This window comes from Colius striatus, chromosome 2, assembly GCF_028858725.1.
Source record: "Colius striatus isolate bColStr4 chromosome 2, bColStr4.1.hap1, whole genome shotgun sequence".
NCBI classification, from domain to species: Eukaryota; Metazoa; Chordata; class Aves; order Coliiformes; family Coliidae; genus Colius; species Colius striatus.
The window spans coordinates 23,050,816-23,063,729 of NC_084760.1; the positions used below are offsets into that span (position 1 = coordinate 23,050,816).

The 12,914-nt window shown below is 36.0% G+C and overlaps 1 protein-coding gene across 1 annotated transcript in view; it reads right to left on the bottom strand.

Moving 5' to 3' along the window:
* The window catches only part of MCPH1 (microcephalin 1), a 127,775-nt gene that overhangs the window by 21,480 nt on the left and 93,381 nt on the right, over positions 1–12,914 (bottom strand). The gene's annotated exons all lie outside the window — the stretch shown is intronic.

Genomic DNA, 12,914 nt, shown 5'->3' on the forward strand with positions numbered 1-12,914 from the left:
AACTAATTTTATTGCCTGGATATAGTGTACTATAATTATGATAAACAAAAGCCAACAAGAGCATCTCAACATCTGCCTCCACTAAAACTGCTAGATTAGAAATTTTCCTTTTCCAGCATAAAGATAGTTATAAACAGTCCCCACAAAGTTTCACCATATTGTGTCTTCCAGAATTGTTCTGTCTAGAACTACTGTGAAATAAATCTTACTCTTGGTATTGAAAAAAGAAAAGGTGTCTGTGTTGTATTCTAATGATATTACTTGCTATACACATTTTACTGTGTTGCGTAGAAGTAGCTCTTTACAAGTTCACCTTTTAAATAAACAGAATGCATTTTGGACTGACAGCATTTTAACCATTACAGATAAACACAGCATATAAGCTTGATTTATTGTTATGCAATAAGATACATAAACAATTTCCTTCTACCATAAGAAGCGTGGGGATCAAGTGAGACAAAGCAGGATTTCTGAAGCTTTATCTATATAGCCCCTGTGGGGCTCTAATGGCTTAACCAACAAAAAATCATTCATATGCCGGAGCCAGGAGGTCTTATAGCACATACTGGTCTCATGAAACAGTTATCCTTCCACGTTGTTCATGTGAGGAAGATGGAATACTAATTCTCTGTTATTACCATCCACACATGTAATTTAATTTTCACTCACAAAATGCTGAACATGAGCAGAGAAACATTTTTTACTGAAGAATAAACTATTTAGATGGCAGGTACTGAAAACAATCATGATTTTCTAAGCATTAGGATAACATACCCTAGGACAAAAAAAACCAAAAAAGGCAAAAAAAAAAAGCTAAAAGCTGATTATTGTTAGCATCAGGCACTCTTGCAAAGTGTACGTGACCATCTGCCAGCAAGCTTGTAATGAATCATACAGGCAAACACAATCACAACCACAAGAGGAGAAAAAAAAGACAAAGGCACATAAACTTTACCAGGCTTTCACTACTGTAGAAATAAGGCCAAAATATAAACTTTGATTGTGTTTTTATATGATAACACAGCTTCCCCAAATGTTGATTTTCTACAAGTGCAAGGTTATAGTTCAGACAATAATGTAAAATGTACAATGTGTTACAATTGCAGCAAGCCAAAGATCTACTAGAACTCTATCAATAGAACAAAACAAACCTCTATTTCTTCCTAGCAAGTAATATTGTTTGCAAAGAGACCGGGTCTGGCTCTGTTCTTAATATCTACATATTAATTCCAGCTTCCTTACTTTAGGTTTTGCTGGCTTTTCTGGTGCCTTGTTATGATAGCATTTCCCATATATGTTTATGGAAACACATTGTAGTGTTTCTTATAATTTGAGGATCATGTCCTCTCAAGAAACTTGGAAGAAAACCCAAAAGCAAGCAAACAAAAACTGCAGTTTTGCTTTATGAAATGTACTGTATGTTTATATGCAGAGAAAATTCTGGGCTGGAATCAGCCATCCTGTCAACACTTTGTGCCTTTGTTTAGCAAAAAATTTACATTCACTCATTTTTCATTTCCCTGTTAATCCAAATTGGTTGAATGTAGAGAGGAAACTGGTGGCACACATTAAAATTACAAGCAAGGTAACTGATTAAAAGTTTGGGTGACCTAAGTGTGGCAATACAACCGGATCCTCTTAATAAGACCTATCATGCTGTAAGCAAGGACTATGAAGTGGTAAAAGGAATTACAGACACTGATTTTATCCTAGAGAATTAACTATGTAGCTAAAACAGAGCTCTTTTTAGCAGCTAGTTGGGGTGTAACAAGTTATTTGTAAATCATTACAAGACACATTCACGTACTCAATTGCATAAATCATGTACATCAGCCAGAGAAGCCACACAGGTAGGTGGGCATCCTTCCCAGAATGGGTTCCTGAGCAATAATCAGATGCATCTATAAAGTTCAAGAGGTTTCTGAAACTGTGTTAATCTTGGCTGTTCTATCTGAATATGCTACATACATCTTAAAAAACATCTTTTGGACAAAATTGGCCTGTAGACTCAGAATGCCTTTGCGAACTAGTGTTTAAAGGACACAGTCCACAAAAAAAAACTATGCTATGTCTTGCTCCTTCCAGTTTGAGCCAATTTCACTAGTATGGAAGCAGGATGTACTTCAAGTTCTCATGTCTTCACTGGTAATAAGGACAAAATTAGTGCCATGCTCAACAATCTGGCTTTATTAAATAAAAATAGCCATTTGCATTTTCATCCTTAACATATAGAAGTTATTTTTTATCTTGTCTGTAGCTGTATATCAAAAGAATATAGAGATTATTCTCACAGATGTAACCCAGACAAACTAACAGTAGAATGTTAGACGGAGAAACAGCATATGACTCACAGAAAATCATGGCCTGGTAGCATCTTTGACATAGTATTTGAAGTGAGATGATGCCAGGTAGGTGGTTTCTGCCATCTCTAGTAACATAGCTACTACTGAAAACACGATAAACTGAGGTAAATATTTTTAGGATTCCTTCTGTTAGACTGGTTGTTGAAGTGCTTAGAAAAACATCCATACGCATTACTCTGCATGTGATAAAAACTCTCCCTGCAGCCACCATAGTAAGTTTTAGGAAGTGCAACCTGTATGCAACTACGAATCATATCGTGTTCCTGTAGGCAGACACTAAATTCCAATCTAATTTGAAGTTTTAATCAGTATCAAAGGTACTGAGAGGACTTCCTTCTCATTAGGTATAATAAACACATACATGCCATACGTATACATAGACACAAGCAAAAAAGTCTCAAAAGCAACATCAAATCTGTAGAATGTTACTAGTTTTTACTGTCACATTATGGAAATACGAAAGAAAGGTCTTACAATGAGACTCTTTCTGGAATTTGTATGTCTAAGGCTGATAACTAACTACCCAGACATTATGATTCTGGCTTCAAAAATCACGGTAAACACAAAATAAAGCTTTTATTTATTTGCTGCCTTCTATTGCCATTTTGCAGAGCAACAACTGGTTGAGGATTCACACATTCTGGTTTACTTCTAAAATACACCTGTATTTCATATAAAGACAGTTCTTGGCCACTATTCGTGTCATCAACAACTTAAAAGCCTTGAGCCATCCTCTGTAAGCAGACACAGGGTATCTGCAAATTATAGTAATGGAGAACAGACCCACATCTTCTTTACTTCAGCAGCTTCTGACCATTGTGCATGTTAGAAAAGTCAGAAAAAGGTTCTGACTTACACTTAGGAAAGCCTCTAAATAAGAGGTCCATGCTTTGCCCTTAAAGCACCACTTTTTTCTTAATCCTCCAGGCTGTCAGTTTATTGAAATTGTTGTCTTAGTATGTTATATTTCTTTGTTGGGTGTATTGCTCAAATCCAGAAATCTGGGCCAGCTAAGGGGTAGGTGAGTGCAGATTTTCTCCACTCTAGTGCAGAACCAGGAAAGTAAAATATATGAATACAAAGGAACTTGCTTAACATAGAATAAATACTGAAAATCTAACAGAAACTATGAGCAGTCTGATTTTGATATGAATTTTGTGGCTCATTATGTTGATGACATCCATTAAGTGCATTTTTTAAAGTATTAAAAACATGCTGATATTAAACATGTAAACATGTTTAAACAAGCATGATTTAAAAAAAAAAACTGAAAACAAAAGTAGCAATAAAACTATTTACAGTTGCCTGGTTGTAATCTTCTCAGTCTGTTAAGCATGTTTACATACTGGCAATAATAACCTATGAAGCAGTGTCTCACTGATGCTTTTATTAATAGGAGTAACTATATTCTTTTGCAAGTCACTGGTAGAATTAATAATATAAAATGAAGTTGTTCCAATATTGCAATGAAATCTAAAAAGATAATAATTTCCAATACTTAGACCACTCCTGCATTACATTGTAATAAGTGTGCTTATTGCAGGCATTAATATTAGCTTGTGGATGACAGGTTTCATTTCAAGGCTGTGAGAAAATGCAAGAATTAATTAAAATATATTAATTATACTTTTATCATCTGAAGATGAATATTTTTTCTATAAGTACTTTTCACATGCAGGTCCAACATAAACATTTTTCTTTCAGTGAAGAGACGAGGTTTAATGAGTGAAATTAACAGATGAAAAAGCTTATTAGATCATTTAATTCTTACTGCTGCCAGTACAGGATTTTCCTTTACATATTTTAGCATTTTACACATCTATATTAAATTACTCATGCAACAGGGATTCTGCTGCTTCTCATGAAAGGCTTTTCTACAGCCTCATAGATCTTAGCCTCTTTATACTTGATATAAAAGTAAAACAAAGCTTAGGCCATGACTCCTAATGGCTTCTTTACCTGCTATAGTTCTGTTGGAATACTTCACAGCTGGCTGAAAACTCAGTGCCTCACTAGCCCATACTTCCTCATCATCTATAAGGGAGAGCTTCAGTGGAGTTCCTGAACGGGCACTGCTTAAACATTTCAACTGTCCTTTATTTAGTGCTCTTAACCTTGAAAAATGAGCCTACAGTGTAAAATAATTATCTTTCCAGGGTGAATAATTTTGGAAAAGGCTTTTCCTTCCCATGACATTCATTTCACCTAACTTTAGGAGTTTTTTTTCTCAGATTGTTACTCAAGAGTTCCCTTATGATCATCAAAGAGAAATCTCTCTGACTCAACAAGGAAGCCTTGGGTGACCTGGTCTTTGTATTTAATCAAAGAAAGCCACCATGACACCCTACATAAGGATTCAATCTTCATTAATAGAAGAGGAAAATATTCTAAGCCAGCCCAGTTAGAACACTCATCATATAGTAAATATTTCAACTTCAATGTATGCATTTTTGTCCTTAAAAATGACACTTTTGATTGGGTGAACAGGCAAAGGAAAGCAGAAATTAGTAGAATAACAACAGTTGATCATTAATTTGATTAATTAGATATATTAGTTATTTATGTTCAACAAAAATGCTATTCACTGGACGTCGCTCTTAATAACATTCCACAGGCTACAGTTAAAACAGTGACAACTGGTAATATATCACTTAACACTAAAGGTGAAACCTTTTTAGTTATTTAAAATAGAATTTGATCACAGATTTGACTGAAGATATTGACTTACTTAAAAATCAAGGGAGAACATACAATTATAAGCAAGATCTTCTTCTAAAGTTTAAAATGAAGCTAGTAAGATAAGATTTAACGATTTGAGGGGATTTGTAAATATAAGTCAGTTTGGCTGTAAGTAGCCTGAATGAGCATGAATGTTTCAACAAGACAGACATAACCGACGACAAGTCTCTGAATTTCATTTACACGTGTTTCTAGTGAGAAAAAACAAAGATTTTCAATGGTTTGCATTTTGTCTGTGTAGTGAAACTACTCCAGTAATAACTCAGACAAAATGAAAGATCAGTAGAGGGCTTTCTAATTGATTTGTGTCTTGAAGGAAATATGCCATTTTAATCATAGAATACTCATAAGAGATTTAATCTTCTGTACACATTCCACTGGAGATGAAAGATTATCTTTCTAGAAAATGATTTATTTGGAGAGATAAAGAATAGATCGTTACTCAGCTAGTGAGGTTCTTATGTTAATATTTACACAGCAATAGGAGTTTCACTAGATGGTTGTATGGAGGCAAGCAGTTCAAGCTCAAAGGAGCTCTGATCTTAGTATCAGTATGCAGGTAATCTTTCTCCTGTCCCATCACAGGTTCTGATGCCTCACCAAAAAATAGCTTAGTTCCTTCCTTTGCTCTTATAACAGAAAAAGGAATGATGAAAACAATGCCTAGTCTTTGTGGCAGAAAGAGCAAGAGGGTGTGCACTATTTTAGAGAACTGTTATTGAACTATGTTTATTAGAATTGAAAAAAGCAAAGCTTTTTCTTTCGGTGGAGCAAAAATAGTTTGCAGTTGCTCTGTCCTCTTCATATTACACATCCAAAACACAGTCCAACAAATATGGATATATGAAAATATGCTGCAAACATTTTTCTTGCACTCTCTATAAAAAGGTTAGCGTATGTACTGTATTTTTTTCTTGAGGGAAACAGATGTCAGGAACTAGGTACCTTACTGTTGCCATAAATGTCCTCTCTCTCTCCGAAAGCTTTGTTTATTTCTCTTAACACAGTTTCTCACTTCCTTTTCATTCTCCCTTTGACATCAGTTTATCTTTGAATTCAGATTCTTAACTTGAACCTGCTCTTGGGAAGTATGACATGCTGTTATTATCAAATAAGTGTGCTATTACCAGATGAGAGAACCTTCCACTAACCTGAACGACTGCTTACAAGAAGAAGGGTTTAAATCACAGGGACTGGGGTGATTTGTAAGGCTAGATTACTGTCAGCTGCTTAGACCTTTTTAACATACATTCCTTTAAACAAAGAGCACATGCATTTTTCTTTAAAATGTCAGTAAGGCAGATTTTTCATTTTCCAAAAGCCTTCTGGATTCTTTCAGAGTCTGCTGCCTTTTCACATCAATGTTATTCGACATTCACATAATACAACCAAAGTAAAAACCTTACATAAAAATTTTAGGTTTAAATTGTCCAAATGCACAAAACTGTAATTAAAAAGACATTTTTCAAAGAGCACATAAACAGTATGTGAGCATATAGGGTAAGAATATCTGTTTTTTTCACATATAATTTAATAGTAAATATGCATGTGCTATGGACATGATTTTTAAAAATAGGTTTTAAAGGCCTCATTAGAGCTAGTTGCTACACATTAGCATGCAAGTTATTTCATTCGGTTTCAAACCAGTGGCAACGTGTTTAAACAAGTGCTGTATTGTTTTGCCCAATCTGGGAAGTAGATGAGGCACAGCACTTAACACTGTCAAAGATATTCAGCAGTCCAATTGTAAGATCCTTAACATTAGCTGTAATTTCCATGTTAATTTTGAACTCATGCTATTTGAGTTTAAGATGTAATGACACTTGTTACCAGCTAAAGTTTGCTGTCATCACGTTATCTCTGAAGAGAATGAGCACAGCCTTTGGCCACTGTAGCCAAACAATATAAACATGTTAAGGAGGAAAGACATATAACAACTGTTCTTCTTAATCCTGGGACTCACTTCCTACTTCTGTATGTGGATGATTCAGCTTTCAAAGATTAAAATAACATTCATTATTAAAAAAATACCCACAGTGTCCTACAAATAGACACTTCATTAATGTACTTGAAAGTTTGGGCTAATAAAGGTGATCACTATAAAAGTAATGAAACAGTAAAAACTAAGCAGCATTTTATATTTAAGAAGGTTTTTGTAATGTGGCAGTGATGATGACAGGAATGTAAAAAACCCATTAATTCATTATATCATTATTGATCAAGATGTGATATCATAAAGTCCCAATCTAAATTAACATGACCAATGTGACAGTGGCATCTACAACATATTAAGTAAATACATATATATAGAGATAATTATGTATATATAAAAAAACACTATTTCTTTTCATGTTAATATAATCTTAGTCAAAAAGCCTTGAGCAGATGTTACAGAACAAAGCAGGATATCTGAATAAGTCTGTAAGTGGAAAATATGTCGGAAAGACATCCCAAGCTTAGCTAAGACAGTGCAAGAAACCCAATCCAGTCAGTGCCTACAAAGTAGGCAAAGACGCTGACATATTTGGTTGGAGAGATACTGAGTTTAGAGCTTCCAAAACCAAAATCAATTCAGAAGCAATTAAGTAGACAGTCTACCTATGTGAGGCTCTGACAGTTCATAGAATCATAGAATCACAGACTGGCAGGGGCTGAAAGGGACCTTTAGAGATCATCTTGTCCAACCCCCCTGCAGAAGCAGGTCCACCTAGATCAGTTGTCTAACAATTTTTAATGAAAATAAACTTGAATGTAATTTACTCAGAGAGGGAGAACTAATATAATAAACTTCATAACCAAGTCACTTTGCAAAGTTTATGGAAGAGTCAGACAGCATATGTTGCAAAATTCAATGTGTTGAAGATTAACATAGGAGTTTTAGAGATGTTAATGAAAGCATAACATCAAAAAAGGGAGAGAATAAAATACCAAAGAAACAAAGGAGGATGTTTGTCATGAACATAACTTGCTGATTATAGATTTAAATTATAGATTTAAATGCATTAAAGGATGGTGGCAGTATGAACTGTGAAAAAGTGTGCAAGCATTTCCAAAGGAAGACACAAGGTCTGGGTTTGGCCGCATCATGCTTCCACTAACAGCATGCCATCTAGGAAGTATATCGTGTACTGAAATGAGGGATTGGATGTTACAAGGCAAGATGGGAACAAACAGACTGAGTTGCCAAGACAGAGTGGTAACTGGAATTTTCAGTGGATCAGATTATTTGACCTCTTGTCCCTTCAGCAAAAGTACGATATGAGAATTACTGGGTAAATGCTGTCCCTTGAAAGGAAGGGCACTAAAAGGAGACATGAGGGAACGTCAGAGACAGAACATAAAGATGACTATGAATTCACAAGATGTTATGCCAGATGTTCTGAATGATTAGAAATAAGTAGCAGCTGAGAAAGTGAATGGAATCCTGAGATTTTGTTAAAGCAGTCGTGAGAGACTGGTGGAGTTCAGACTGAACAAAAAGGATAACAGGCAAATGGCGGGGAAAGGAGGAATGATTGGTAAGACTTTGCCACTAATTTTAGAAGTGCCAAAGAACTGAACTATGGGTCTTGATGAAAACAGTTTGGTTTGGCTTATTGGGAAACATAATAACCTGGCACTCCTCTCTTCCAAAGAGTGTAAGAACTCAAAACAGACAAGACTTTCAGCCGACTTAAAATCTAGTAGGGTCTAAGATCCTGTTCCCTGTTTTTTTATGTTACAAGTTCATGAGTCTTGTCCTTGTTGACATTTGTTCCTGAGAAATATGCTAAAATAATCACAATGAAAGAAAATATTTTGAAGTCAGCAAATGCAACTATCATAAGCTAATATTAAAGTACCAGGAACCAAAGGTGGAGACTTAACATTGAGTGTCAAAATGTGAGGAATGTAAATACCAGAAATATATAAAATACTTCATTAATTTATTCTAAATTTCAGATTTTTCATCTCAGATTTGATTTTGAAGTTCCGCATTCTCACACTAAAGCACTTTCATTTATATATGTAGATCAAATATTGCTGTAAGAATGAAGCACCAGAACCTAACTGTTTACATTGTCCTGCCTTTATTTTGCACATATTTCATTACATATTTTTCCCTTGCTAAAACAAGAAAACTCCCGAAATGAGAACTTGCTTATCTACTAAATCAACATCTTGGAAGTTTTAGGTGGCAAAGTATGCAGATAGCACACTAAAGCCAAGTCAACTCAAAAACTTTCGTGCTTCCTTTTCTATCAGAGATCTCACAAGATCTCTGTATTTGCCTGTCAAACAGAAGCTGTGCAGCTCTAAGTAAAATAATTGGAAAGATAATGTTAGTGGTATTCAGACGTCTCTCTCAAAGCAGCTTAGTCATATGCTGTATGGAATAAAAACCGGATTGGCTGAGTAAGGGAATTTACTGTTTCCCAGGAAAGGAAATTGCCTGCAACACATCTGGCAAAATGTTCTAAATGTTTATTTATGACAAAATATACATTTTAACTCTTCTTATAAGGTGACTTCTGTAGAGTGGGTATCTTCTTTCTAAAAAGGGAAAGATCTAATTTGTACTTTAAATATACCAAACCAGTATTTGCTATTTTATGCCAAATACTATATACACTCAGCTACAAAGCAAGTGGGAAATCACAGGCTAAGGAGCTGTATTTCAGCTTGCAGAATCAATGTGTTGTAAATGCAAACACTCCACTCCCTATCAACAGCAGAAATAAAAGATGAAGAGAGCAATAAAGATGGGAAAATCACAGAAGCGATTGGTCTGAATCATAGCTTCTTACTCAGTTTCAGACTGGCATATATAAGATTCTGTGCAAAATTATTAGAATTCCTTCCTACGTCAACATGTCTAACAATGAGATGTTACTTCTCATAACTGACGGGAGACACATCGTCTCTGTCATTCAGCTTTTCTGGAATAAGCCCTGCCCTGTGAGTAGACTTGTTATTATGCCTCTGAGGCTCAATAAAAAGCTGTACTCCGGCATCTTCCCTCTTCCTCCTCCTCCTCAGTTTTCAAGGATAAAAATGTATGTAACATGTTTTACTTTTCACACCAGTTTTCTAAATCTAGCTGTTACTACTTTCTTTCCCCCTGAACTCTGACTGACTTTGACTCCCTGGGGAGGCAGAGAAGACCACTTCCTCCTCCACAGCTGGGAAAGCTGCTCCCAAAGGGATAGAAAGGGTGAAGGATCAGAATCAAATGCTCCGAAGGATACACCAAATACGGCACTATCCTGTAGTGAAGGGTTAAAGGGATGTATATTTTGTTGGCAAGGTGAACACTTGCTAACTTTCCTGGGCAGTGGGAAAGAGCACTTCATTAAAGCAATATAAGTCCATTAGACCCAGATGGGGAAACAGTAAAATCCCCTCTCAGTTGCGTGTGTGTTTGGGGCTGTATTCCAGTTACTGCCCCTCAAGCCTGGAAGTGTTGAAGAAAAGTCGGGGAAAATATAACCACATTGAACTTGCAGAGTGTTACTTGCAGAGTTAGATGAGAAGCACAGCAGAGTAGCTAACTGGTGGTACCTACTGTGCTAAGAGTCTTCCATTAGTAACTTCTTGTCATTTCTCAGAATAGTACCTGCACTTCCCATACCTTTTCCCTGAACAGCTGCCATAGCAACTGGCCATTCAGTCATTCATTCAAAAAAAGAAAAGAAAAGCCACCGCGAAAAAATGAAGTCAGCCAAAAAAACAGTAAAAGTAGAACTAGTTTCTCTTTCCAGTATTCATACAACCACAGTTCTCCCTAGTGGAGGTCCAAGATACAGCAAGCCTTGTCAGTCAGCTTCCAAGTTCAGTTTTGTTCCTGGGCCAACAGGGCTCAAGGGCCTCCCAGGGTCATGCATTGGCCTTTCCTAAAGGAAAACAGACTCTGGTTCAAACCTTCAGAGACACTCCAGTCTCTCCTCAAAACCCCAGAAAAACTGAGTTGCTAGACTGCATTGATGATCTTACTCACTAGTGTGGCATACAGATGGCAAGCTTCATAGCAATTGAAGAGCCATTTAATCAAGCCTCTCACAGAGATCCTGTCCAATGAATTCTCAGCATCTCTTAAATCTTGCCTTTTATACATATTCAGTTTCCTGAGTAGAGGTCTCATAATTAAAAAGAAAACTTATAAAAGACTACATTGGTCAGTCTCATCTTTACCTTTAATATCTAACTCAATGATTTTTAAAAGTTAATGAGAATAATCATAAAAATTAAGATTATCCTAGAGTTCTTCTTAATTAGGAGACAGATGCTTTCAGTTTTTCTGGTGCAATCTAATTTGCAGCACTACTGTATTAGAAGGCCCTATATTTTTTGGGCTGCCTGTGAGAGGAAAAGAAAGGAGAGAACAGACCAAATTAAGAACAAATTACAACAGGAAATTCTTATTTAATGTAGCAAATTAATTAAAAATACTCATATAACAGATAATATTGAATTTGAATGTCCAGTTAGATACCTAGAAATGCTTCACATAGTCTAGTGTATAGATCTAATCCTACATGCTGTCTTCACTGGATAATGGTATGTTTCTCAAATACCTTGCAAGAGACTGTGATTCATATGGAATTAAACATCCTTTCAAAGACTTTGATACACTGAAAAGTAGAAATTAGTGCACAAAAAGTTTCTGAAACTTTATTAACAATGCAGGTAGCTGTCACATTAATTTGCTTTGCTATTGCAATACAAAGTTGAAAGAATAGGGAACACATACTTTATATGCTTTCTTTGAGAGAATGCATTTCTTCCAAAATGTCAGTGGAATCAAGCCTTTCCCAGGGTATGATGAGTTTGTTAGTAACTTTATATGCCAAACTTCTGTACAGTTTTTGTGTTTTGTAAAAAATAATCCTAACAATATTGTAAGTTTCAAACGTATTCCTCCATTTCCTCTGGCTGGAAGGATGAACGCTCAACAGGAAAAAAACCCTGACAAATTGGTTCCGCAGGTCAGAGTCCAATTGTACAATTGTACAAGTACAATTAGGACTTTTCTGGATATCTCCAGAATTGAATTATAGAGATTTTCCTTTCCAGAGGTAACTATGTAGTAAGTAAAGAAATCTGAACGGCTTCCAACAATGTAAGGCATGCATTTTAACTGCTACAGCTATATTTGACAAGCCCTGAACACACCTTCCGTGATTTGAAACATAAAAGCCACATCAATATACCATATGAAATACAGCAAGTTATATAAGAGAGCCTGTCCTAAGAGGTCCCAAGGTATGCTGAGGTTTTCCTTGTGTAAGAGAAACTTTGGTCTGTAATTCATGCTAGTTTGACTACTGAGGCATCCCCTTTGTTCACTTTAATTAAGAAAAATCTATAGCTTCCAGATCCAGACTTAGCTATAGTCTCAAGAAATTTGTCTTCGAGTGTTGGTATCTTTTTGTGCAGTTTCAAGACAACATTTGCTAAAACAGAGAAGCAAACTCTTCCAAAGTTTCAGTGGAATCAGGCCTTTCCCAGGGTTTGATAAGTTGGTTAGTAATTTTCTCTTTCAAGATCACTAATCATTACAGAGAACATGGAAGTGGGAAGTAGGGGAAGCTCCTTTCTCCTCTTGCATATACATTTCAAATACTTCACTAGGTTTTCCTCTCACCTTTTACAAGTATTTCCCAGCTCCAAGAGCAGGGAGTCGGGCTCCTGAGAGCTGGCAGGGTTGCTGCTATTCTGTCATGCCACTTCCTGAGGCATGCCTCCATGCCACCCTGCCTGCAGTTATCCCTTCTCCCTGTCCCAGCTGACTTGTGGTCTGTAAATCTTGCTAATGTTAGCACTTCCAAAGTT